This window comes from Chionomys nivalis, chromosome 14 (assembly GCF_950005125.1).
Source record: "Chionomys nivalis chromosome 14, mChiNiv1.1, whole genome shotgun sequence".
NCBI lineage: Eukaryota > Metazoa > Chordata > Mammalia > Rodentia > Cricetidae > Chionomys > Chionomys nivalis.
In genome coordinates, this window is record NC_080099.1 from 16,119,595 (window position 1) to 16,145,204 (window position 25,610).

Genomic DNA, 25,610 nt, shown 5'->3' on the forward strand with positions numbered 1-25,610 from the left:
CTGGCCCTGAGCAGCCAAGTAGATGTTTGATGTATGGTATCTTTCAGAGGAAAATGTGGCCATAACCTTATATAGGGCTTGTACTCTGGGGCACTAATTTTAGTTTTAAGTGAGTCACATAGATCTCTGGGTCAGCATGATAATTACAGGAAAAAGTAGAAGAAATCAACATAATAATCAGGGAGTACCTTATTTATGGTATATTCATAAAACAATATAATCTGAAATATAGATAAATATTGCTTTTTAGAATGGGACAAAAATCATAAACCTTAAATAGAATATAATATATAAAATTATAGCTACAGAGAAACCCTATCTCTAAAAGCCAAAAGAAAAAGTAAAATTATAGCAAAATTCTCAATATGCTCAATAAAAATTTATCTTTAAGCAAGCAGTGGTTTCTTCCTGTTGGGAACTGGGGCTCACCAGACCCCGAATTTCCTGTAAACAACTTGTTTTCCTCTGCTCTGAGCAACCTGCAGCTGCTCTGAGCATGAGACCCTGATGGCAGGGGAGTGATTTCTGGTGGGCCTGCAGCTGAAAGATCTGGAGAGCTGGGGGCGTGGCCAGAACCCAATATAAGTTGCCCCTGGCCACAATAAAGGGTGCATTCTTGTTTCAAGGATGACCCGTGTCTCTGTCTCTCTCTGTCTGTGTGTGTTTGTGTGTTTAAATCTCCAGAGCCCTTGCCCGAGACTCGCTAATGGTCCATAATGCAGGCTCCGCACTACGGGTCTAGTACCGTAGTACACATAGTAGCACAGACATTACATCTTCTTTCTTTCCTTCCTTCCTTTCTTTTTTTTTTTTAATACAACGGGCCAAATAGCTTTATGTACAACACATCATAATTGCTTGACTTTTTTGAGCAGACCAATGCAAGCCAATGAAATCAGCTGTGTTTGGATAAAGCTTTATTAACTCAAACAGATGGCAAGCTGCTTTTGCCACTGAAGTATGTTCTTTGATGATCCATTTCTTTGAAGAATAAATATATGTTGTGAATTAGTACACTCCAACAGTATTGAAGTTATTTAAATAATGTCCACAATGGCAAGCTTTAAAGGTGATCATCTAATACCTCCACCTTTGTGAAGCATAGTGCAACCCTGCCCCTTGTGCGTTTGTGTGAATATGTGTGTAATTGTGTGTGTATTCAGTTGTTGACTTTATTTTTTCCTTAGGATATTTCAGTATTTTCATGTATTTGACAATAACCACCTAATATTTCCTTTTGTAGTCATGAACTCTTCTGTATGTCAAAGAAGTCTGATGAGGTCAAACATTTAGATGGTGTATTAAAACATGGTTCCCGATTTGAAACTCCAAAAACTTTTATGAGGAATTAGAAAGTCATTTTGACAAATGAATTCTCAATGTTGCATCAAGATGACATGGATGAGATCATATGTGTATCAGTTCTGTGTGTCTGGAAGACACAGTTTCCCTGGGGTCATCCTTTCCCTCGGGCTCTTAAAATCCTTCTGCTTCTACCTCCGCATAGAGTTCTACCTGAACTCTGAGAGGAGGGGTTAAGTAAGATAATTCTTGTCAAACTGTCAGTCCAAGCATGGAAAACACATCAAAGCTTGATTTGTATATCTAGAAAGAGAGCTAAAATAACTAAATAATATGAAAGCTGGTGGGTAATTTTGCAGGTCAAAATGCTCCAGATATTTTATCATTCGAAAGGATTAGCTATCATTCTGGCTTATTCAGATTTTTTATTAAAATATACACAATAAAATTTTGAGTGTAGTCACTGAAACTATAAAGTCTACGATGTATCTAAAGATTAAAATTGATGCATTTCAACTACCTAGTTCAAACAAATGAAGAAAAATAAGTAAAAATGGATAAACATACATAGCTAAAATGCTGTAGATTAGAAAAGAATGGTGGCCAGGAAGAAACAAGAGAGAATATATCAATACATAGAGGAGGAAATATTTCAAAGTCACCGCTTTAAGCTCAAATGAGTTCAAATTATTTTTTAAAAAGACAAAGATCTATGTTATCCGTGAGGTAGACAGTGATGGATTTCAGAGTTCGATGGTCGGTGTTGTTAGTCTCTGCCCCTCCTGCCCTGAGAACAGGAAGCACATGTTCTTCTTCATCGAATTAGACTCTTTGAATACATGTGACTTAATGTTAGTCATTTAGGCGGTAAATTCCTATTCCATGCAGAGGAAGAAATGCAAAGATTTAAAAATAGCAACTTTCTAGTTGGACTTAATCCCATTCCATAGGAGAAAAATCATGCCAGGTACCATCAGCTTAGACAATTACCCACAGCTAGTTAAGTCATGGATCTTAGAAGAGAATTCTCTGAGTTTGTAGTTTGAAACTTCATAGTGAAGTTTGAAGACAATCTCTCTCCTAGGCAACTGTGAGCCTGAGGAAGTAATAACCCATAGCCTTGCTCTCCACCCTTGTGAGTTAGTATCTACCTCTCCAACACTGGTGAGCATCTCTCAAGCATATGGTGAGTGCGCAGCTGTCTGCTCCCATGAGCTCCTCCCTCATTATCAACTTTTACTGTTCTCAGCAATCTTGGCATCCTCTGACTAGCATAATATGTCAACTGTGGGCATTTGCCTCACCAGATATCCTGATATTCTGGGAGCTAACTTTTCGAACCGTAAACGTATCTAGATACTTGGATAACCATTTACCCCTCAAAAGTCCACAAAACCCAATGTAAACTTTAGAATTGTTTTATTAATTATGACCAGTGTTGCTTTTCTAATTGCATGTACACCAGACACACGAAAAAGTAGAAATATCAACTAAGATCTTTCCAAGAATCTCTGCTCAAAATTCTTTTGAAAAAATGAGTTTCCCCACAAATAAGTGATAATGATATTATAAGTATCTAATTTAGTTCACACAAGAAAGGGTATTCAAACTGTGTCATAACAAAACATAAAACAGGGTAGGTGTATTGTGGTCAGAAAGTAAGCCTGGTAATTTAATAAAAACATTAAAGGTTATCATGGAAATAATTTTTATTGCTCCAACACTAAAATATCACCTAAAAATAATCCCTTGCAACTTATTGCTTATTTGACAATTTTTGCAGTAAGGCAAAATTTTTGCCTTCCTTTTAGAGTTCGTGTACATCAGCAAGTGTCTGTGCATAATTTTGCTGGGATTTTGATGGGCATTGCATTGAAAGAGCAATACTCAACTTCATATGGAAAAGCAAAAAAGCTCAGGAGAGCCAAAACAATCCTGTACAATAAAGCAACTGCTAGAGGCATCACGATCCCTAATTTCAAACTCTACTACAGAGCTACGGTATTGAAAACAGCCTGGTATTGGCATAAAAACAGATAAGAGGACCAATGAAACCAAATTGAAGACCCAGATATTAATCCACACACCTACAAGCACCTTATTTTTGACAAAGAAGGATAAATAAGCAAAAAATATAAAATGGAAAAAGAGTATATTCAACAAATGGTGCTGGATATAACTGGATATCAACATGTAGAAGAATGAAAATAGATCCATATCTTTGTCATGCAAAAAACTCAAATCCAAATGGATCAAAGACCTCAACATAAAGCCAACCACACTGAACCTCATAGAAGAGAAAGTAAAGAAAAAAATATTTAGGTTAATAAAAACAATTTATAAAAAGAAAAACTAAAAAAGGAAGAAAGAAAGAGAGAGAGGGAGGGAGCGGGAGAGAGAGAGAGAGAGAGGAAGAAAGAGAGAGAGAAAGAAAGAGAGAGAGAGAGAAAGAAAGAGGCTATAGATGGTTTCCCAGTTTTGGACCCTTACTTGCTATATAGCTACTTCTCTGACTCTAACCAAGTCATGCTTGGTACTTAAAAGCATCTCTTAAGGGGACATTATCACCCTTTGTCGACCGCCTTGGCGAGTTACTCTGTCTAGGGTCTGTAACCCGCCTGTCTGGTCAGTTATTCCAGGGTCACAGAGAGGTACTACCTGAAAGACATGGGCTTGTGAGAGGAAGGAGGCTAGGCAGATTTGTCGAAGTCTCCATTTATTAGAGTCATGGTTGCAGCTTATATAGCCCCTGGATGAGGAGCTTGAGGGGCTGGGGCACGGGATCTTGCCACGTGGTCCACGTGGGTCACGAAGGCCAAGAGGTTACCATCAGTCAGGTCACGATTCCTCTGCCAGGAGTTCACAAGTTGACACACCTAGTTCTCTAGAGTGTGAGGCAGGTTCTGCTAACAGATAGCTCTCTATTAACAGACAATTTGGGTGTGGGATAGGCTTTGTCAATAAAACAATTCTCAATACAATTGGGAAGTGGAGCCCTCTGCAAACTTCTCAGGGCAATGATCCTTATAATAATTTTGGGGGGGACATGGCTCCTGACAACCCTTTTCAGCAGTTAATATTATCTTTTTAAAGACATGCTAAATTAGGAAGATGCACAAAGAAGTATAATAGAGAAGCAAGTCCTAGTCTACCAGGCTCAACAAATTAATCATTCACTGAGCCAGAACTATGCTCCAGGCTAACCTGACTCTGCAATAACCTATAGAAGTTTTGTGCTTACATTTCTTTCCCCAAGCAGCTAAAGCTCTTAGATCTATATAAGACTTGAGATCAATCCAGTCATTGATTTTCTTTTCAGGTCCTTAGATTATTAAAACCATCATTTCCCCTCCTTGAGTGTTAGGCTTGGTAGATCTCTAATTTTCACAATAGAAAACTCTTTGAATTCTTCATAGTGAGAATCTTTCATTGGATTTTTTTCCTAGCTGAACCCTGAAGTCTCGTCTTCTCTGGTGTATGTACTAACTGTAATGATTTCTGCCACATAAGGCTGATACTTCTGGATTCTAGGGGTCATGCTGCTGCAGACAGCCCTCAGGCAGAAGTGACTAATGGCCCCTAGGGATGTTAAAGGGTCCTACAAGATCCAAGTGTGACTCAGCTAAGCCCTTGCCTGCATGCGTGGTTGCAACATCCACGTATGACTCAGCTAAGTCATTGCGTGCATATGTGAGTCCGGTCATCTGCGTATGACATAGCCATGTCAACCCCCTGTGCACATGTGCTAGGCAGCTTTGAAAAGCTGGTCGCACCATCCTCCTCCCTCTCTCTGCACACTGACTTCCCAGGCCTGTGTGCCCCCCTAATAAACTCCTAAGCGGGTTTGTTGAGTGTTGCGTGCTTCTTTCTCACTCGCACCAGGTAATTTCACTAACTGTCTAATATGTCTTGTTACCAGTTCTCTAACACCATCACTCCACCTGATTGCGTGGACATGAGTTGGCAGATGTCACTTCTTCTGGCAGAGGCAACTGCTCTACTAGGTTTGGACATCCTCCTGCTGACCATTTGCCAAGGCTAGGCTATGGTCCAAGGCCTGCGATGCACACCGCACACCTACCTTCCCACTTCCTTCTGTCAATTTTGCTATTGTCATGAACTTTTGTTAGAAAAGTATCAATGAAGCTGACTTTTCAGATTCTAGTTTCATGTGTACTCACCTGCTCCCCACACTCGATCTCTTAACAGAAACGCCATTTCAGAAACACCAGTGCCCAAAGCATCCAAACACGTGACTTATGATACCCATTATCTTAAGGTGAATATTTTACATATACGCTATTTTTGTGATTACATGCATAGATTGATCTCCTAATTTAAATTATGATGTGGCTGAAGAGATGGATCTGTAGTTATGAGGACTTGCTGCTCTCGTAGAGGACTCAAGTTCTGTTCCCAGCGTCCACATCAGGCCGTTTTTTCAGCTGTCTGAATTCCAGTTGCAAGAGTCTTGCCACCCTCTTCTGGCCTCTGCGTGCACCTTCACCCATATGTGACATACATCCACACGAACACACGCATACACATATGCATCTACATGAATAAGAACACCTTTCTTAAAAATTAAATCAAATGAAAATAAATTGTGAGCTCCCCAGAGGCAAATGTGTCCCCAGAGTGGTACCTGAATGGAAATAGTTGCTTAGAGAGATACAGTAAATTGAATTTCATCAGCTCTGAAACTGGCTTCATTAGCTGTGTTTCCCTTTATTGCCTGCCTCATTCTTTTCTCAGCTACTTACCGAGAACCCACCACACTGAGTAATCGCTAAGAGTTACTTTACAAAGTAAATGCAATAGATTCTTTTGCAAATGGTTAAATGATAGCAAGTCAAAGAAAGTGCAAACAGCATAGGTGGGAAGGCTGCAAGTGAAGGAAATGAACAGAGGCGAGGTGGAGCAAGCGGTGCTTGTGTGAAAGGGAGCCCCCCCCCCCCTCCGACCCCCAGAATAAGCTCCTGAAGGTCAGGTCTCCATTTGTTTTCTTTTGCGTTTTTAACCGGCTAGGCTAGGCTTCAATTATTAGAACCCCAGAGTGCTTGTTAATCGTGTGTGTGTGTGTGTGTGGGGGGGGGGATCCTCCTGTAATCTAACCTTTGCAATCTAAATGTGGGTTAAAAAAACTCGACAAAATAAATGCATTTCAATAAACACGGTGTTTGTGCAAACTGGTTCCTGTTTGATGGCCCGCTGCCTTGCCGCTTGTCAGCACACTTTCTTCATCTCTAAACCTTTTATTCTCTACAGCATAGTTTGAATGATATTAGCAAACTCTTATTTACATAGCCCACTATCATTTGCTGTTATTTACAATCTCCCATTTAAACAATGCCCACTGTGGCTGCCGGTTAGCCAGACTGACATTCTTCAAACCTCTTGGAGGCAGCCCCTGAAAGACACAGCAGGGAGACCCTGTGGAGTCTGCTAGTCTACTAACCTGAGCAGGCACTAGGACCGCCCAGACACTGTCTGCTGGCGCGCTTCTCACCCTGTCAGAAGGACTGAGCCGGTTTTGGTGTTACACAAGAGAGCAGCGGGCACCGAGGCTCAGATAGCCTCCCTTTTGCAGACGAGAAGGTACAGACGATCTATTTATCACTCAGCTTTTGTACCGTGTCCGCATGCCTTTCCGTGTTCACATAATCTGACGTTCTGTAGAGCTGTCCAGCTCTAACCGGTTACTCTATCATTTTATGTTAATTCCCACAGCGGATGGAAGCAACAGTGCCGTAAAGAAATGGGCTAGCTAGTCCCCGAGGCTGTGATCTGGAAGCATTTGGAGGTGTAAGTACCTGGTGTCACATCTCTAACACACTGGTGGTGCTGTCTCCCTTGACCCTTTTCCTCCCTGTCGAAGGAGCCAATGTGCTGTGCCATGGGCATGTTTCATTCATGAAGAGCAACAGAGGGGCACAGAAACCGCAAGTGATGGGCCTGAAACTCCACTGCAGAGTGGCTGTGCTCCTTCCTGAAGGCTGTAGTTTGCTAGAGAGGCTGGTTCGCACACAGTTTGGACTGGAGAGTGATTTTGCTCAGGGCTTCAGACTACTAGCTTGGTTTCTGTTTTCAAAGCTTGCAACACAGTTTTCTAATCTCTACTCTGGTGCCGTGTGGTGTTCTCTTCCCATTTCCTTTATGTCCACAGTTCCATACTCTTATCATAGGGCAGACTTTCAGAAAGCTGCTGAGACATTCATCCCCCAGACTAAAGCCTCGGAAGAGAAACCTATGTTTCTCTCCTGCCACTTATGCTCAATGGCACAGTTAGGAGACTACACATAGAAGCATATGAAAAATGAGCAGCCTAAGATTCTCTTCTATGCAACATGTGTGGGGAGGGAATTGTTTACTATTAAAAAAATCCAAAGAAACACAGTTTTATGAGGAAAAGTGACATTTTTCTATAAGTAATTAACAGGTCTATCGAAGAGGCCTTCCAGGGCCTCGGTGCTGATTCCAGGCGTTGAGAACTTTAAGACGTAGTGAGATTGTTAGCTATTTAGTTCCTCAGTAATCCATTTAGATGTGCGTGAGTCTGCTGCCAATTGTAAGTAGATCCATTCAGAGACATTGCTAATATTGAGTTTATCAGTAGTCAGTTCATGTTTGTAAGGTAAACTCAGGGAAAGAAAATAATCAAGATACAACGCAAGACATCAATGTCATGAGTTCACTGAGAGAAAGCACTTATTAAGGGACTAATAAATCCTTTTACTGGATCGAGACATTTTCTGTATAGATGCCAAATACCTGATACATTGAGATGCCCTAAATAAGAATGTATTCAGTAATGAAACCTGAAACCTTTGAACATTTGCCTATAGTTCTCCTAAAACATTGTGTTTGGCAAGGAGAGACAAAGGCTGTAGGGGTAGCTATGATTTACTGGAGTATTTCATACTTCTTATGTTTTAAATATGGAGCTCTAATAGTTACCATATAAATATGGCATATATTATTTTAAATGAAATTAAAATTTGTTGAAACTATCAATTTGCGGTATCTTTTGGATGTATCGAATATACAGAAAGCAAATGTTATTATCTGTACATGATAGTTCTTAAGCAGAGAAAAGCATTCTCATTGACATTTGGATTAGAAAGAACATTTTTTTTTAGGTTAGACATAGTAAATGCCTTTCATTGATTTCTGAACCCAGGGTAGATTTTAATTTTACTTCTCAGTTGTTGACATAGCTGTGGTCCAGGAGCCTGTAAACTTTGACATCTCCTGCACTTCAGGAAGTTTTTCTGTCTTTCAACTAGAAACATGACTCAATTCTTGGAATTAAAGCTTAGGTAGGAGAACTTATGCCCACCAAAGAGTGGGATGCATGCTTTCTCTTCGGTTTTATGTGACACATATTGTGTTAGTTTGAATGTAAGTGGCCCCTATAAGCACATAGGGAGTAGTACTATTATGAGGTGTGGCCTTGTTCCAGTAAGTGTGCCACTGTGGGAGCAGACTTTGAGGTCTCTTTGGCTTAAGCATCTCTTGGTGTAACACACAGACCATTTTCCTGTTGCTTGTAAGACATAGGACTCTCAGCTACTTCACCAGCACCATGTCTGCCCTGTATGCTGCCATGCTCTCCGTCGTGGTGATAATGGACTGAACCTCTGAAACTGTAAACGAGCCACCCCAATTAAATGCTTTCCTTATAAGAGATGACCATGGTCATGGTGTCTCTTCAGGGCAATAGAACACTGACTAAGACAACTGTCATTATCAGTGTCTTACTACACAAATCATTTAAAAATAGATTGATTATATGTGGATTCAATGTGTGGAAAGTTATCCGCAAAACACATATGTTATTCAGCACTGGCTACTCTTCCCATAAAGCAACTCCTCCTGAACTTCAGTCTCTAACTGAGGTCGGCCAGGAGAATCTGCCTAGCTGCCTACTATGGGTGCAAAGCTTGGAGGACGTCTGGAATGGCTGGCAGAGAAGCGGAGTTTAAGCTGAAGAATATACACAGGCTGAAACCAATCTGCTACAGTGTGAAAGCAATAATAATCTGGTGACTTCCCAGAGAAGAGGCCTACCGTCCGAGATTCAATATTGATTGGATTCCAGGGATCACAGTTAGGTGGACATTTGCGACTCACTGTTTACTTAAAAGAGGTTCCGCTAATAGTGAACTTGGTTTTGTTGATTTTAGCATTTTTCCCCTAAAAGGACATTTTCCCAGTATTCATTTTTATGTGGTTTTTACACCATAATTCCCTCATATGGAAGGGTACCCTCTTTAAAGGGATACTTTGCTATTATAACTGACTTTCCTTTGTGTGTGCTCCGTACCTGTCTATTGTTTAGAGACAGTGGCTCCCAGGATTACTCAACAGAAAAAAGAAGTCAAGCAGGGTCAGCTTCTAATAGGAATCTGGGGATGGGAGGAGGCAGTGTTCATTGAATGGATAAAAAAAGAGATTCTTAAGAAGTGAGAAACTGCCCTTCTGGATTCATGTAGAAAGAAAAATCACAATTCAAATATGAATTTTGAGGAGCAGTTGCCCTACATAAGCCACCACAGGCTAAAATTTCATGTAACTTGAGATTTATTTTTTTCTTTTGCAAGCCAATTATACTTTTCCCTTATTAAATAAAATGCTGGAAGGGAAAGGGAAGCCACGGAGAGCACAACAGTGGAATCATGGAACTTACTTGGTTGCAGTATAACAAAAAGAGAATGTTAGGATTTACCTAGCGCTGAGACCCAAGGTATTTTTGCTTCCAGAACTGACAGTTTCTTATAAAGAAAGAGTCTGAGCAGTGCCTAGGGGCCCACTCCTGATATCCCAATACTTGGGAAGCCGAAGCAGGAGGATTACAGGCTCCCGTCTAGCCTGGGCTACATAAGGAGTTCTAGGCCAATGTGAGCTGCACATGAAAGCACTGCTTCATGAACACTAGAGACAAAGAGAGGGAGATAAGAAGATGAAGAAGAAGAAAATGGGGGTAAACAAGGAGAAGAAGGAACTGAACACACACATAGTAGAAAGCTTTAGAAATCCAGTCTTTGAGAAGAAAGCCAAAGCATACAATGTGTGCTATGCATTTGTTCATAAGCAGGCTAATTCAGAATACTGTTTGGATTTCCTCTTCCTGCTTGACATAACGGTGTGGACATGTCTGTCACTGTTACGTCCTCACTTGGGCTGAAGACTTAGAGGAAACAGAAAGAAGAAAGAATCTGAGTGTCAGCATTCACCTCTCTCTGGCCGTGACTGTGAGTAGAATGTGACCAGCCACCTCATACCGCTACCACCGTGACTTTCCTACCAGCACGGGCTGTCTCCTCGAACTGTGAACTAAGACTCATCCCATGTCGTCTTAAGTCACCTTTGCCAAGTGTTCTGCACAACAATGAGATAAATAATTAATACACCTTCCCACCAGCAGTGGAAAGACGCAGCATTACTTGTGAATCTTCCAGGAAGTTCAAGCAATCAAAATACAGAGCTGTAGAGCCAAGTAGAGAATAAAACCTCCACAACACAACTCCTGAGCCTAAGGCTTCTGCACATAAGGGGTGGAAAGACTGTAGGGGGTCGGGGAGCAGGGAGGTGCTGTGACTCAGTGCTGCTGCTGAATGCCAGAAGCTACACTCATAAAGTCTCACGGACATGACTTCCTAGACATGAGCTGAACAGGAGCAACAATAGGCGGAGAGAGCTGGAGAGGATTCAACCCTACACAAAGAACTCCAGACAGCTAAGGGATGCTGAGACACACTAATGGATTACCTAATACCAAATGGCTTTTCCCCAAACACACACACACGCACGCACACATGCACACATGCACACACACACGCACGCACACATACACGTAACATTATACAGACTTAATGGTGTTTTTATGTATTTAGGAACACACAAATTAGTGTTTGTGTGTGTGTATGGTGTATGTGTGTACAATCAATGAAAAAGGAGACCATGAATTTGAAGAACAAGGAAGGTTATATTGGAGTGTATACCGGATAGAGGGAGGGAAAGAGGAAACTACATAGTTACTTTATAATCTCATAAAATATTAGGAAGGTTACATCTTTTTTTCTGACATCGATTTTTCTGGTCTTAAAGCCATAAACACTGTGGTTGACCAGTGTTAATTCTGATGCTATCCTTCCAGAGAACAGTGCTCTAAGATGAATATACTCAGCAGGTTAGACTCACAGCCTGTGACTAAACTGTGCATATCCATATTCGGCTCTGCCTATCAAGTACAACTTGAGAAATTCAATATAGCTAAACCTGGCACATCACAATGTACAGCACAGAGTTCAGATTCAAGTTCGTGGATCAAGAAAGTAGTTAATTGAGAACTGGAGTTACTTAGATCTAAATGCTTGAGGTTTGCAATCTCCTTATCTTGCCCTGAAGACATACACACGTACACAAATAACCACATTTATATACCAAGCCGACTGCTTGAGTTCCTTTACATTTTTTTTCCCTACAATGTGTTTTAGTCATGTTTTTTCTCCTCCCAACTCATTCCGGACTCCCCCCTCTCTCCACCCCAATTCCAATTCTTTGAGAGTCAGGTTTTAAGTGAGAAAGCACAGTACCACGATTTAAAATTTTCCTGCATCACCTCTCAATGGTGCAGGTGGACACAGAGGGGAATATTTCAGAAATGTCATCTCACTGAAAATCAAACTGGGATGGAACGTGTTAGATGCAGCAGAATCTATTTTATAAAAAAATATCAAAATGAAAATTTAAATTTTTGAATAGGAAAATACTAACATAGAACAGAGGTGTGTCTGTGTGTCCTTATGCATGCATAACTCTGATGAGTGTAGATTTACATAGAAAACTTTTCAAAGTGGCAGTCATTGATGAATTAATAAATTCGTATTAAACCCTTGTGCAGAACTGTGAACAGTCTGCATCCTGTGAAGGGTAGGTGTGCCACAACAAGGTGTTCTGAGCAACAGTTTATCTAATGAGAGATTGATGGACATCTAGCTGTTCCCACTTTCTCTCTATTGTTAACAGAGCACTAATGTACATGAAGGAGCAGTTATGTCTATGGCAGGAAATAGCACCCTTGGGGTGTATTCCCAAGAATTGTACAGCTTGATCATGTAGTAAATCTGTTTGTAGATTTCTGAGGACCCTCCACACTGATCTCCGTAATGGTTGCACCTGTTTGCACCATCACCAGCACTGAATAGGTCTTCCTCTTTTCTCACCTCCATGCCAGCATTTGTTGCCATAAAAAAATAAACCTTAGTTATTCTGAGTAGGGTATCATGAAATCTCAAAGTAGTTTTAATTTGCATTTCTCTGGTACCTACTACCTACTATTGTATAAAGGTCTGAACAGAAATGTGCATATTAAAACAGTTTAAATGATGTTACCTTATTACAGTCCAACAATATGCTAGAGGCATACCACATGATAACAAATTTTGGAATTCTTGAGAAATGAGATTGCATATACACAAAAATATCATAGACTATTGCCAATGCCATTGGTTACACTCCAGAACTTCACAACAAGAAAAGACCCCTATTGCTGAAGTCACCTACAGTTTCTTGGTGCAAAACCCCCTCCCTAAAACTAATGAATATGCACACCGCTAATCAAGGTAGGGAAGAAGGAGGCTGCATCCTAAACACGCTGGAACTAGACTGTGGAAAAACACTGAAGACAAAATATTGGAGTCACTGTAAAAGCAAGGTAGAAGTAAATATTAGAATATGATAAGATAGGGAAATGGAGGGAGGAATCTGACTTAGAGCATTGTTAGAGAAATTGGTAACTATGTTAGTAACTTCAGATTTCAATTTAAGTACAAATGTTATAAATTTTGTCTTTATAAAAATAAAAGAAGGGCCTGGAGAGATGGCACAGTGGTTAAGAGCACTTAGTGTTCTTTCCAAACACCAGCTTTAGATTCTCCAGCACACACATGAGGCAGCTCCCAACTCCAATTCCTGCATGTGTGTCATGTGCCTAAACTCATGCAAGGACACACACATGCGCAGATAAAAACAAATAACTAATCAGTAATTAAGCAATAGTAAAGGACAATGATTAACCCATGCACAGCAGGCAAGTAGCAAAAACAAATAAACCAGTAGAAAGTTCATAAGTGGAAGCACATAATTCACCATATCAATGGGCATGATGCTATGTATGGATTATTCATCTTGTGTTTAGAAAAGAATCCTTGACTGGAGAGATGGCAGTGGCTGAAAATATCCACAGGTCCTGCAGAGGATGGGAGTTCAAGTCCCAGTGCCCTCTGACTGCAATGCAATTCCAAGGCATCTGATACCTCTGGCCTTCATGGGCACTGTATTTACACACAAACACACACACACACACGCACACACACGCACGCACACGCACACACACAAGAAAGTTTAAAAAGAGATTCCCCTTATACACTTCTTTTAAAGAAATACATTTAAGACACAGTGACATAAAAAATTTGCAAGTGAGATTGAGTTTGCCTATATACCAGCTGCCTAGTTCATGCCCTTTGCTGTTGTAGCACCTAGAGGGATGACATGAAGTTATGGGGGACTCTGTGTTCCTCATTGGGATAACACAAGAAACCAATAGGCAAGAAGGGACATCATTTTCTATTTACCTTCATGCAAACCTGACAAGCTCATGAGAAATGAAATTTTCTGCTTGGAAGATTCTCTTATAAAGACAAATTTCTAGGACAGAAAGTTCAAATTCCACACAGAATATTTAGAAAACGCTGTGTCAGCAGGGTGGTGGTGGCGCACGCCTTTGATCCCAGCACTTGGGAGGCAGAGGCAGGCGGATCTCTGTGAGTTCGGGTCTACAAGCCTGGTCTACAAGAGCTAGTTCCAGGACAGGGACCAAAGCTACAGAGAAACCTGGTCTTGAAAAACAAAAAACAAACAAATGAAAACACTGCTGTGCGGTCAATGGAGGGAGGAAAGAAATCTTTTGTGACTTTTCTGCTTTAGGCAGCCTTGTGCATTTAGTTCCTTTTTATTTTTTAAATAAAAATAAAGTATCTGGGGTTACTACTCCATTTCCAAGGGTATTTCAAATAAAAGAAAAAAAATTCCCCAAAGCTGAAATAGAGGTGTGGACAAAGAGCACATCTAACAAACACACAGTCCTCCATCACCTCATTGGCAAGCGCAGTAAGTTCTTCTCATGTTCTATTTTACGTGTGCACTCTGTTTTCTCCTTGGTTTGTTTTTGTTGTTTATAAAGCTTAGTTTTTATGGTTAAGTCAATACACTTTTCTCTGAGAATCGTAAATCTTGGGTTGGCATAAGATACATCATTCTTGGTATTAAAATAATGACCATTTTATTTTGTACTTGAAGATATTTAATTTAGCCACAAGGACTTTAGAAGTGAATTAACATCATTAAACAAAGGGTTGTTGATATACTTAAATATCTCTCAGGTACTTCTAAATGAATATCGCAGCAAGATTAATTGTAGCAGGTGAATTTTATGGCAGAAAATATATTTAAGACTTAAAAATTCATAAAATAATGGTAAAAGGCACCATTCACCAGTAAAATATAACCATCTGGAGTGTATAAATATTCAGAATATTCTCTAAAATGCATAAAAGAGTACATAAAATAAGAATAAAGGACAAATCTGCAATATTAGTGAAAAGTTTCACCATAATTCTTTCAGATTTGGGGCAAACATTAAGGACACTGAAGTACTGAATGATATCAGTTAAGTCTTAAATATCTGTGAGGCCCACACCTTACAAAACAGTCTGCTGGGCAATAATAGCTGTTTATTCTACATAAACAGTTAAAGGGTAGGTTACGACACAAAACCTGTCTCGACAGATGAGGAAGATCAATGTACACAATTAAAACTATTTAATCACAACAAAAAAAATGTCTCTTTGTAGTAGGAGGCCATTTGTTGTTCCCTGCTGCTCAGACCTGAAATAACCACACAGAAACTGTATTAACTCTTACATATTAATCTAACCCATTTCTAGTAATCTGTATATCACCACGAGTCTGTGGCTTACTGGGTAAAGTTCTGGCATCTGTGTTTGGTGGGGCTACATGGCTTCTCCTTACGCTGCCTCTTTCTCCCAGCATGCAGTTTAGTCTTTCCCACCTAGCTCCATTCTACCCCATCATGGGCTCAAGACAGTTTCTTTATTAACCAATGGTATTCACAGCATGCAGGAGGAATCCCATATCACCTATTTATCCTAAGCATGAGTCATGCAAAGTTCTACCAGGCAGCATAGTCCAAATGAAGGCACAAAATGGTTATCAAATCTCATTTGATACAAGAATCCATGTGCCTCATTGGGGTTATTTCTAAGGCACAAGGATTTTTTGTTTGTTTGTTCCCCCCTCCCCACTTACCCCAGTGTACTGTTCGGAGGTTCAGAGAAAAAGCTAAATTCCTGAAGGGATAACTCAGAATTTCCCCACTCATGATTCTCATGCTAATAACCAAATGTCTACCGGATCTACTATGGTGAAGTCCTAGAGTTGCTGTGAAGAGCTACCATAACCATGGCAACTCCTACAAATAAAAACATTTGATTGATTTAATTGAGGCTACTTATTTACAGTTTCAGAGGTTCAGTTCATTATCATCAGGATAGGGAGCATGGTGACAAAGAAGCAAATGGGGTGCAGGAGCTGACAGTCCTACATCTGGATTCAGAGGCGACATAAAGTCCACTGACTGTCACACTGAGTTAAGGTTGAGAAAAGAGACCTCAGAGCCCGCCCCCCACGGTAACACGCTTCCTCCAATGAGCCACGGGTCCTAGTGGTGCCAGTTTCTTTGGGATCCATTTCCTTTCAAACCATCACAGGTGACTATAACACCTGAAAGGTAAATTTTCATTTTCAAGGTTAAAGATAACCCACAATCCAATTTTAAGATGAAGGGGAAATCAGCAAAAGAAGTTGTTGGGTTCCGCAGAGCTGGAGTCACAGGTGTTTGGGAGCCTGTTGAGGGCTGGGAACTGGAATTAAGGTCCTCTGCAATAGTGCACGTGTTCGAACAACTGATTTGCTTTCCCCACCTTGTTGTAATTTGAAATAGCACATCGTTGGGTATATTTATGGGGTACAGTGTGATAGCTTGATGCATGTATATAGTGTCCAGTGAGAAATCAGGTAATTAGCATTTCTGTCTCTTTAACAAATTATTGCTTCTTTTGTGTTGGGAACATTTGAAACTCTCTCCACACTTTTTATGAAATGCCTAACAATGCTTTGGTGTAGTTTGGTGGTAAAGCCCTTGCCTAGGAAGTGTGAGAACCTAGATTCCATCCCTAGAACTACAAAAATGTGTGTGTGTTGTGTGCATATGTCTGTCTGTTTGTGTTATATATTACACTCACGCTACTGTGCTACAGAACACTAAACTTTAATCTCTATACCTTTATTTTTTTTAATAAAGAGAGTTTTCCAACAACATAAACACCAGTCAAATGCATTATTGAAAGAATGTTGGCGTGTCTGGCATCATGGGTATTTTAAATTTGTGTGTGTCTATGTTACTTCCATTACTATCATGTCCTTTACTTCTTTTTTGTTTTTTTTGAGATAGGGTTCCTCTGTGGCTTTTGGAGCCTGTCCTGGGACTAGCTCCTGTAGATCAGGTTGGCCTCGAACTTACAGAGATCTGCCTGTCTGTGCTTCCCGAGTGCTGGAATTAATGGTGTACACCACCACTGCCCAGCTGTTCTTTACTTCTTATATAAGTTGTTCAAAATAAACTAAAATAAAGAACTTTTTATGACTCTAAGACCACCCCAAGTGCTGGAGAGAGGAGTTAATGGGGGCATGCTGGGGGCTTGCTGGAGCTTCCTGGATGCAAGCTTAACTCCAGGCTCAGTGAACTACCCTGTATTGGGGTGCCGTATAAGAAAGGAAGCTAAATGTGAACCTGCAATGAGGCCATAAGCAGTTGTTCCCCATTTTCTTCGCTTTAGTAACTGCCTTCAGGTCCTGCCATGAGCTCCTGCCTTAACTTCCCCTGCTAATAGACTATATAATTTGTAAGCTGGAACAAACCCTTACCTCCCCAAACTGTTTTGTTTATAGCATTTCGCAACAACAGAAAGCAAACTTGAAAAGGTCTAAATTACAAAATTCTACAAATTTACATATTTTCTAGGTTTTTAATTAATAAAAAAATAAGTTAAACTAAATGTATTTCGACCTAGACTATAGTGTCCAATAAAGTCATTACTATTTATTTGTTACTATTTAACTATAAAATTATAAAGTTAAATTGATAAAGTTTGAATACAGTATAAAAATTCCCTCAGTTATACTTTCTGCTCATTTGTTTGTTTGCTTGCGAGGTGTGGTATGGCTGCGTAGCCCAGGCTAACTTGAAATTTCTGACTCCCTTGCCTCAGTTTCCCAAGCTCTAGAGTTGTATGCACGCAACACCGTAACTCCTGCACTTTGTCTTTCCTGAAAGAGTTGTGTACTCATCTTCACAAATGTAAGCAACCGAGATAAAAAAGTTATTGACTTGAAAACACTGTTCTTCACAGGTTATTAATGTTTCTATTTTGGAAAAAAAGGAGAAAAGATTAATAAGAATAAGGAAATAAATACATACAGTCCAAGTAATGGGTACCTTCTCACTCATGATTGCCCAAATGTTTCCGTTTGTCTGACTAAGATGCTTAACTAGTCACTTTGACTTTCCTCGAAGGTCACCTTCGTTAAACAGCTATTGAGTCATTGACTGTGGTTTCTTAGTCCATCGCTTACCCTGGGCCGGCTTATGGAAGCAGGTTTCTGTCCTGTTGATACGGAACTTGTCTTGCATCGGTTTATTGACTTTAGTGAAGCTGCGGGTGCCTAGGTAGAGAGTCAGAGAAAGTGGGATTCTACCCTTGCCTGAGAAAATAGTAACAACTTGATTGATCAAATTATAGCTCAACCTTTACTGTCAGTATCAGTTATAGGACATTTGTGTGCAGATGTTCAAGTGAACTAAATGGGAGGAGTTTCTAAAAGTCGCGAGAAGAATGATCATAGTTTTATTTTCTTTACTTTCTTGGTGAGTTATGGGATCTTTGCACATACCTCTTGGGATGTGTTTATCCATGTGCTATGAATATTCTCTGCCGATTTTGAGATCTTTTCTAGGATGTGAGCACATAATGATATCTATTTTCACAATTTAACCCAGCATTTGGTGAAGATAGATGGTCAATATATGTTTATTGGGGTGTTACAGATGGGTGGTTGGAATCCTTTCCCATAGCTGGATAGAAATCAGAATAGCAAGTACCAGCCCCTTTAGTGTTGACAGCCCCAGGGGCGCACACACTGAGCATCCAAACCCAGAAGCATTGAGGACTAAGCCTTGAGAATTAAGGGCTTATGATTCTTAAGCAATCGGTGCCAGGGGCTAATTGCCGTAAGTGCTCAGGTGCTGATTGCCCTGGGCTTAGGGTGCGCTGAGGGTGCCAGCACTTAGTGACTGGAGCACAGCCGAGGACAGAACCTGAGCCTCCAGCCTTGGTGCTTTTGGGACTCTCCCACTAACTGGGGCCTGCAGTTTGAAGCTGCTCTTGACTCTGCACAGGGCCTCATCTTCCCTACCATAGCTCATCTTCTTAATGCTTTCCACTTTCTGTCCAGTCTAAGGTTCCGCCCTCAGACATCTTTGAAACTCTTCAGCCATCTCCTATTATATATTAGAGTTCCGGGTTTGGGGGATGGGGTGGCTTATGTTTTCATGCGGCTCTGAAATTCTCAGCAGCTTTTGGGTTCGTCAGTTCCTGGTTACTCTACTTATTCTTCAGCTGATGTTGCAATGCCATTGTCACTGCAATTGGAAGTCCCAGACTTTGTCTGCTTTCTACGCAGTCAACTCAGTCAGCTCAGCCTGCTATAAAGACATGGTAGCTAAAAACAAAACAAAACAAAATCTGGTAAAAATTTTTATTGGGACTTATGCTACAATACCAAGAGGTTGTATAAAAGAGAATCCCCCAAATTAATACAGAAGTCATAGCAAACACCCTCTCTATGCTATCAGAAAAGGGTGTTCTGTGCCTTTGTGTGGACTGAAATTCCACAAATCACAGCTTGGAGTATATACGGTTTCCGGTTTACCACAAGCCCTTTATTAAAACCAATCACGAGTTTCACATGGGTGCAACCTCCTTTCTACTCATCACAGACTGTGTCAGGTGGTGGCTTTCTACTCTCTGATGCTGTCAAAGACCATGATGACTTGGTCCAGAGTAACTACAGGCAAGGTCATTTGTAGGATCTGCAGGTAGGGTCACATCAAGATCATAACTGGCCGAGTTGTGGTGGTGCACGCCTTTAATCCCACCACTAGGATCTAGTCTAGTTCCAGGACAAGCTCCAAAGTTACAGAGAAACTCTTTTTAGACTCCCCTCCCCCCCAAAAAAAACAAAAACAAACAAACAAAAAAGATCATGACTGAAGTGATGTTTTCTGTTATTGATACAGGCTGCAGCAGTTTTGACTGGAGGAAGTTCCTGAAGCAAAAGTCTGTGACTTCAGTGGCATATGCCCTTACTGTGTTCCTTGTGTTGGAGCATGGTTTCCTCAAGGACTTTGCCATGTAGTCACAACAGCTGGGATGTCGTGAGGTCAGCATAGCAAGTCATCGTGGGCTCTTTGGTTGGCAGCTAACCTTTCAAGGCAGCCAGACATAGGAAAATATCTTTCTGCTGTCAATCAAGGGTTAAAAGACCACACAGATTTCTTCCTTTACTGGGGGAGTGCCAACAACAAAGAAGCTTGGAATTTGCATTCATTTTTTTTTGAAAAGATTTACTTATTTATTATGTATACAGTGTCCTGTCTGCATGTATGCCTGCAGTCCAGAAGAGGGCTAGATCTCATTACAGATGGTTGTGAGTCACCATATGGTTGCTGGGAGTTGAACTCAGGACCTTTAGAAGAGCAAGCAGTGCTCTTAACCACTGAGTCATCTCTCCAGCCCGGAATTAACATTCTTAACAGTGCTGAGTGATGCTTATAACACTTAGGCATATGCTCTTACCAGAGGTGTGTCCTTCTAGTCCTCGAGAGTTGGCAAGTGAGTAAATGAATGGCTCTAGATGGACAAACTTACTAAGAAAATAGTTTTTAGGAAGTGAACTTACCTAAAATATTCCTTAGATAAGTAAACTTTTTATTTTAAATCAATGTGACTTTATCTAGAGTATTTGGCAATATTGACTAGAAAAGATTTTTGAAGATGAGACAATCATTATAATTATGGACAATGTGTCCAGGTCTTATTGAACTTGACTGTATAGAAAGCATTCCTATACAGAAGAAAATTGGCTACAGTTTCTGCTTTCTAAGGATCTGTGTCAAAGATGAAAAATGAAAATGTGTTCTTAAAATTGAATGACTAGTATATGAAATGCATGCCAAATACCAAATCATATAATACAAAAGAGATACCAGGCTTTGGTAGGAAATACCAAGAAGTCCCAAGAGAAGAAACAGCACAAGTGCTGTGCCGGACTCCTTTGATAATCCTTGGATGATTAACCACTGACTCAAGCTTCTTCTTTAGCACCTATTTCTTATTTTATAGGCATCTGCCTTCTTTTAAGCAATGCTTATTCAAATAATTTCCCCACACAGATATCTAAGCATGCTCTCCATACTGTATATATGAAACATTTGTAAAATGTAAAATAAAAGTATTGGAAATAGATTTTCATATCCTGAAATTTGACTTTTCATCTTCATAACAGATTCTTTTCTCATAGTAAAACGTTTTAAATTGATGGTGTCCTATTTACCCACTTGCCTTTTTTTATTTTATAGACCTTTGATTACAAAAGTTAATTCATCCCACGGCTATTTCTAGAAAATCGCAATTACTCAAGTGAGTCTTCACAAGGCAGTGGCAGTAAGACGGGGGCTTTAGCAGGTGACTCCTGCTGGGCTCTTTACCATCCAGTCTCTGGAAAATGAAACAGCTCCAAACTCTGACATCTCAATAGGAATATGACTAGAACGTCAGGGTTGGAGAGAAAACGGCATGGCCTTCTTTCCAGCTCTCCATTGGAAAAGCATTTTGCAGTCTGGTCCCTTTTCCAGCACACACTTTTCATTACAGACAGGAACATGGCATGGTTCGTGTGGACAGTAGAATAGGAGAGAAAATGAAGAATTTCTCATCAACTTGTCATTCACAGAACACCTGCCTGAGTTGCACAGCCCCATGGCTGAGCATCTCTAGTCTGCACATCACACTCTCTCAAGAGGAGTCAGGCCTCCAGAGCAGCTCACGTGGTCCCGCGAGACCAGAGTCAAATCTTTGTAATTAGGCAGAATTAGGCATGCATGCATGCTGGATTGGCAATTTGGATATGTCACTGGAGTATTCCGACCTGCCGTCTCCCTCAAGTTTTATACCCAAAGCCTGGGCTTCACGTTTTATGTTGTAAGCATTGACTAAATAATAATTATTATTTTTTCCTTATTGATTGGTGACACAAAGGGTGAAATGGAGGAAGATGCTCCTTTCTCTGCTTCAGTTTTATTAAAAAGGAAAAGAGGGCTAAGAAACTGGCGGAACATGAAGAGATGGTTAAAAGTTGGTCTTTGTTTTAATAAATCCTACTTAGCCTTTTGGGTAACAACAGACATCTAACTGTGGTAGCAGCTTATTTTGGAGGTCATGGATATGGGATAAACATCCTTCACGTATAAATCTAAGAACCACGTGGTATCACAATTACTTCCGAAGTTAAGATAAACACTTACTAAAGGGCATAATACCATCCTATGGGACCATTAAAAATTCTTAATGGGTAATTGCAAATTTAAACAACACATAAAAAGTCAAGAAGTCTTGCCTATTTGCCTCTGCCAATCTGCCACCCCGACCCCCTCCACCTCACTTCCCCACCCTGGTCCTGAAACCTAACAGCTCTCTTCTGTAGTGTTTCTTCATGTCAATGTGGACAGAGTCATCTATGCCTTCCCCTTCTGTGACATATAAGTCAGTACGACATGGATACTGCTAAGTACAAAGTAGCTTTAAATATATACAAATATGAAGTAGCATGTGAGCTTCAGAGCGAAAGAGTGACCCTGGCTGTTCCCACTGCTGGTGGGGGACCGTGGGCAGGAAACAGAATACGCCATGCAAAGGGAGATTCAGTATGTTTTATTAAAGAGGGGGTGTAGAGAGAGGAAGGCAGAGAGAGACAGGGAAAGAAGAAAGAAAGAAAGAAAGAAAGAAAGAAAGAAAGAAAGAAAGAAAGAAAGAAAGAAAGAAAGAAAGAAAGAAAGAAAGGAAGAAAGAAAGAGGCAAAGAGGGAAGGAGGGAGGGAGGAGGAAGAAAGAGAGAGAGAGAGAGAGAGAGAGAGAGAGAGAGAGACAGAGACAGAGACAGAGACAGAGAGAGAGACAGAGAGCTGCCTCTTCAGAAGAAGGAGGGGGCCTGCGACCAGTTCACCTCCTAGCAAGGGAGAGATTGAGAGTGAGCAGACTGGGTTCGTCCTGCCAGGTGACAGGGAAGGCCAGCATAATCCTAACCTAGAGACACAGAGTTCCCAGAATAAGAGTCTAAGAACTTTTTCAATGGTTTGTAATAGCTGGTGTAGATTAAAAGTGGCCTCCCTCCTGGCTTCATGGCTTGGTTTTTGAATCTACAGGCAGAAGATGACAGTAGATTAAAACTTCAAGTGCAGTTTTTGAAGACATATTCTAGAATTTAACTACTTGTGAAAACAACCTCGGAGAATTCTGACATTCTTCCTTCTGGCAAAATCACTCTTGAGGGGTTGGTGCTAGCCTAAAGTCTCCCATTGCAACCGAAAGTGCATCCTAGTATCAAAGTGAGTGGAGATTTGTATTGGTGAGTAAGTGCTTTAATATGCAAAGCTTGAAAGAAAAGAAGAAAGAAGCCAAGGCAATCTTTTTGCTTGTTTCTGACTTTTTATTTTATTTATTTATTTGACAAATGATCAGGAGAAAATACTTCCAAGAAGATTGCTTCTGAAGGTGAATTTGTTGTAATAACTAGAGGAAGATGGGTACCTCTTGGAGCATTGTTTCCCAAGACACCTACATGAGAGGCCTTTCTGTAAGCCTTAATGGTGGGGAATAGTGTCGTGGCTACTATCATACGTGAGGTCTATCTCTTTGCTAAAGTGTCTGGATGTAATTTCACCCTTTGACTTGATAAACTTCCAAAAGTATATGTACGTACAATACTTAAGTCTGTAAGTAAGAAAAAAAAGAAGGTGTGATCTGTGATCTAAATATTAAAAATAAGGTCACTTGAATAGTTTATGTTTCTAGTAAGAATTCATTTGCTCTTCATAAAGCAGATTTGCCCCATTTGTGTGTGTGTGTGTATACATACATATATATGTTTTTTTTTCTTTCGCTGCTAAATTTATTTGCATCTTCTGAGTACAAAGCAAGGAATCTGATGAACAGGTGTCCTGGAGACAGCCGAATGGTGGGTGTAAAGCAGTCTGGCTCCCACATTTTCTGTGTTGCTAGAGGGTGACAGAGAACACAGCAAATCCCAGGAACCAAACCACAGTGAGAAGGCTGCCAGCTCGAATATCAAGACCAAAGACTTTCCTGTTGTGTAACATTCGCATTCCTCTGGGGATGTTGGCTGTGTCCCAGGACACCAGGGATAGGTCTAGCTCCTTCAAAGTCTGCTCTGCAGCCTTGTAAAGTCTGCATCTGTGTTAGCTTGCATAGCTTGGGGGCAGCTTTAGAGAGGGTGATCAAACCACAGTCTACTTTGGGAAAACTAGGGAGCTGCCTTGTCCTCAAAAATGTGCTTTCTAACTAGGACTGGGGAATTCGGCAGACGATAACCCCTTTCTGGTCCTGTAGTCTTGAGCAGGCAAGGACTTTGAGGTTCTTGTTTATGTCACTGATTGTATATCTGACCTTTAGTTCCCGTTACCATATAACAGATTGTTGAGTTCCTATAATTTCAATTGCTTTCTTTTTCTGCACCCCAAACATTGCCTCCCCACATTTGAGACTTTCCAAAATATGCTTGGCTTTTAGACACAATGCTAGTTATTAGACTGTGAAATCAGAATTTCCAGTTTGAGCATTTTGTATTGTTCTTACTGAGGCTTTCTCCACGACTCTTCTAATCCCATTTAAAATTATAATATTGTTTTGTATCCACAGAATCATCTGAGTCCTTCTAAGGATTAGCATATTTCCTGAGAGGATTATGTTATTAAAAAATATGAATCTTCTAGAGTCTTCTAAGGGAAGTCTAAAGATAAATGACTGGATTTAGTGAGATGGGTTTTCTACGCAAGTCTTCCTTCTGAACTGTAGCACACTTTGGGGTTCACTGTAGTAAATGTCACAGATAACATCTTATAACAACAGGCAAAAGTCTCTAAATCAACTGCTTAAGTTTAAGTAGATCTAGGCCCTCTCTAAAAGAGTATGATCCTCAGGTGTGCAGGCAAAGGCAGGAATTGCAGGTATTTTATTTGGGGCTTAAAATAGAAGGCCTCGGACTATGGGAAACTGGAGAAAGACAGAGTTGTAAACCAGAGTCTCAGAGATTGTAGTTCTGGGCTAAGACACATATATACCTTCATAAAATTGAAGCAGTATTTAAAATATGTGTGGGTACAGAGGGACATTAGCATGTAAATATGTACATGAGTATGGAGACCGGAGGACAGCCTTGGGTGTCATCTTCCATAACAACGTTTACCTCCTTTGAGGCAGGGGCTCTCACGGCCTGGAGCTGCCTAGATTGCTTGGCCAGATGCTCCCAGGAAACTAGTCTCTCTCTCTCTCTCTCTCTGGGCAGGGATTGCAAGTACGTAACATCAAGCCATTTTCTAATGTGGGTTATGGGGCCCAAAGACAGACTAGCTCTTCTTAGTTGCGAGGCAAAAGCTTTAGGGACTGAACCATGCTACTCTCTCAAGTTTATGGCGGCCACACAAAGTGCATTTTTCACAAGCCTCCTAAGTGATTCTGACAGTAGTGGGCAGAGTTCATGTTTTTGGATCCAGCAGCTCAGCCTGACCCAAAATATCCTCATGAGTTCTTCCCAGCTTGAATTCTTGTTGTTCCTTATAGCAGCAAAGATTTGCTCAAGTGTGGCCAGCCAGAGGGGCTTTTATTCTCATATGCTAACTCCTTGTGATAGGTACTGCCAGCTGCCAGTTCAGAATATGAGTCACCCTCCTCCTGAGTCACCCCCGTCCTGAGAGGCACCATCAGAGCCTACAGTGAAGGCCACCAAATCACCATCACCGTTTCCCAATTGCAA

The 25,610-nt window shown here is 40.7% G+C and overlaps 1 protein-coding gene across 1 annotated transcript in view; it reads left to right on the top strand.

Moving 5' to 3' along the window:
* Window positions 1–6,821: 6,821 nt before the first annotated feature.
* Rab27b (RAB27B, member RAS oncogene family) overlaps window positions 6,822–25,610 on the top strand; it is a 147,308-nt gene continuing 128,519 nt past the window's right edge. The window contains exons 1-2 of the mRNA XM_057788608.1: window positions 6,822–6,900; window positions 7,033–7,107. The gene's annotated coding sequence lies outside the window, so the exon portion shown is untranslated. The remainder of the gene's footprint in view (window positions 6,901–7,032; window positions 7,108–25,610) is intronic.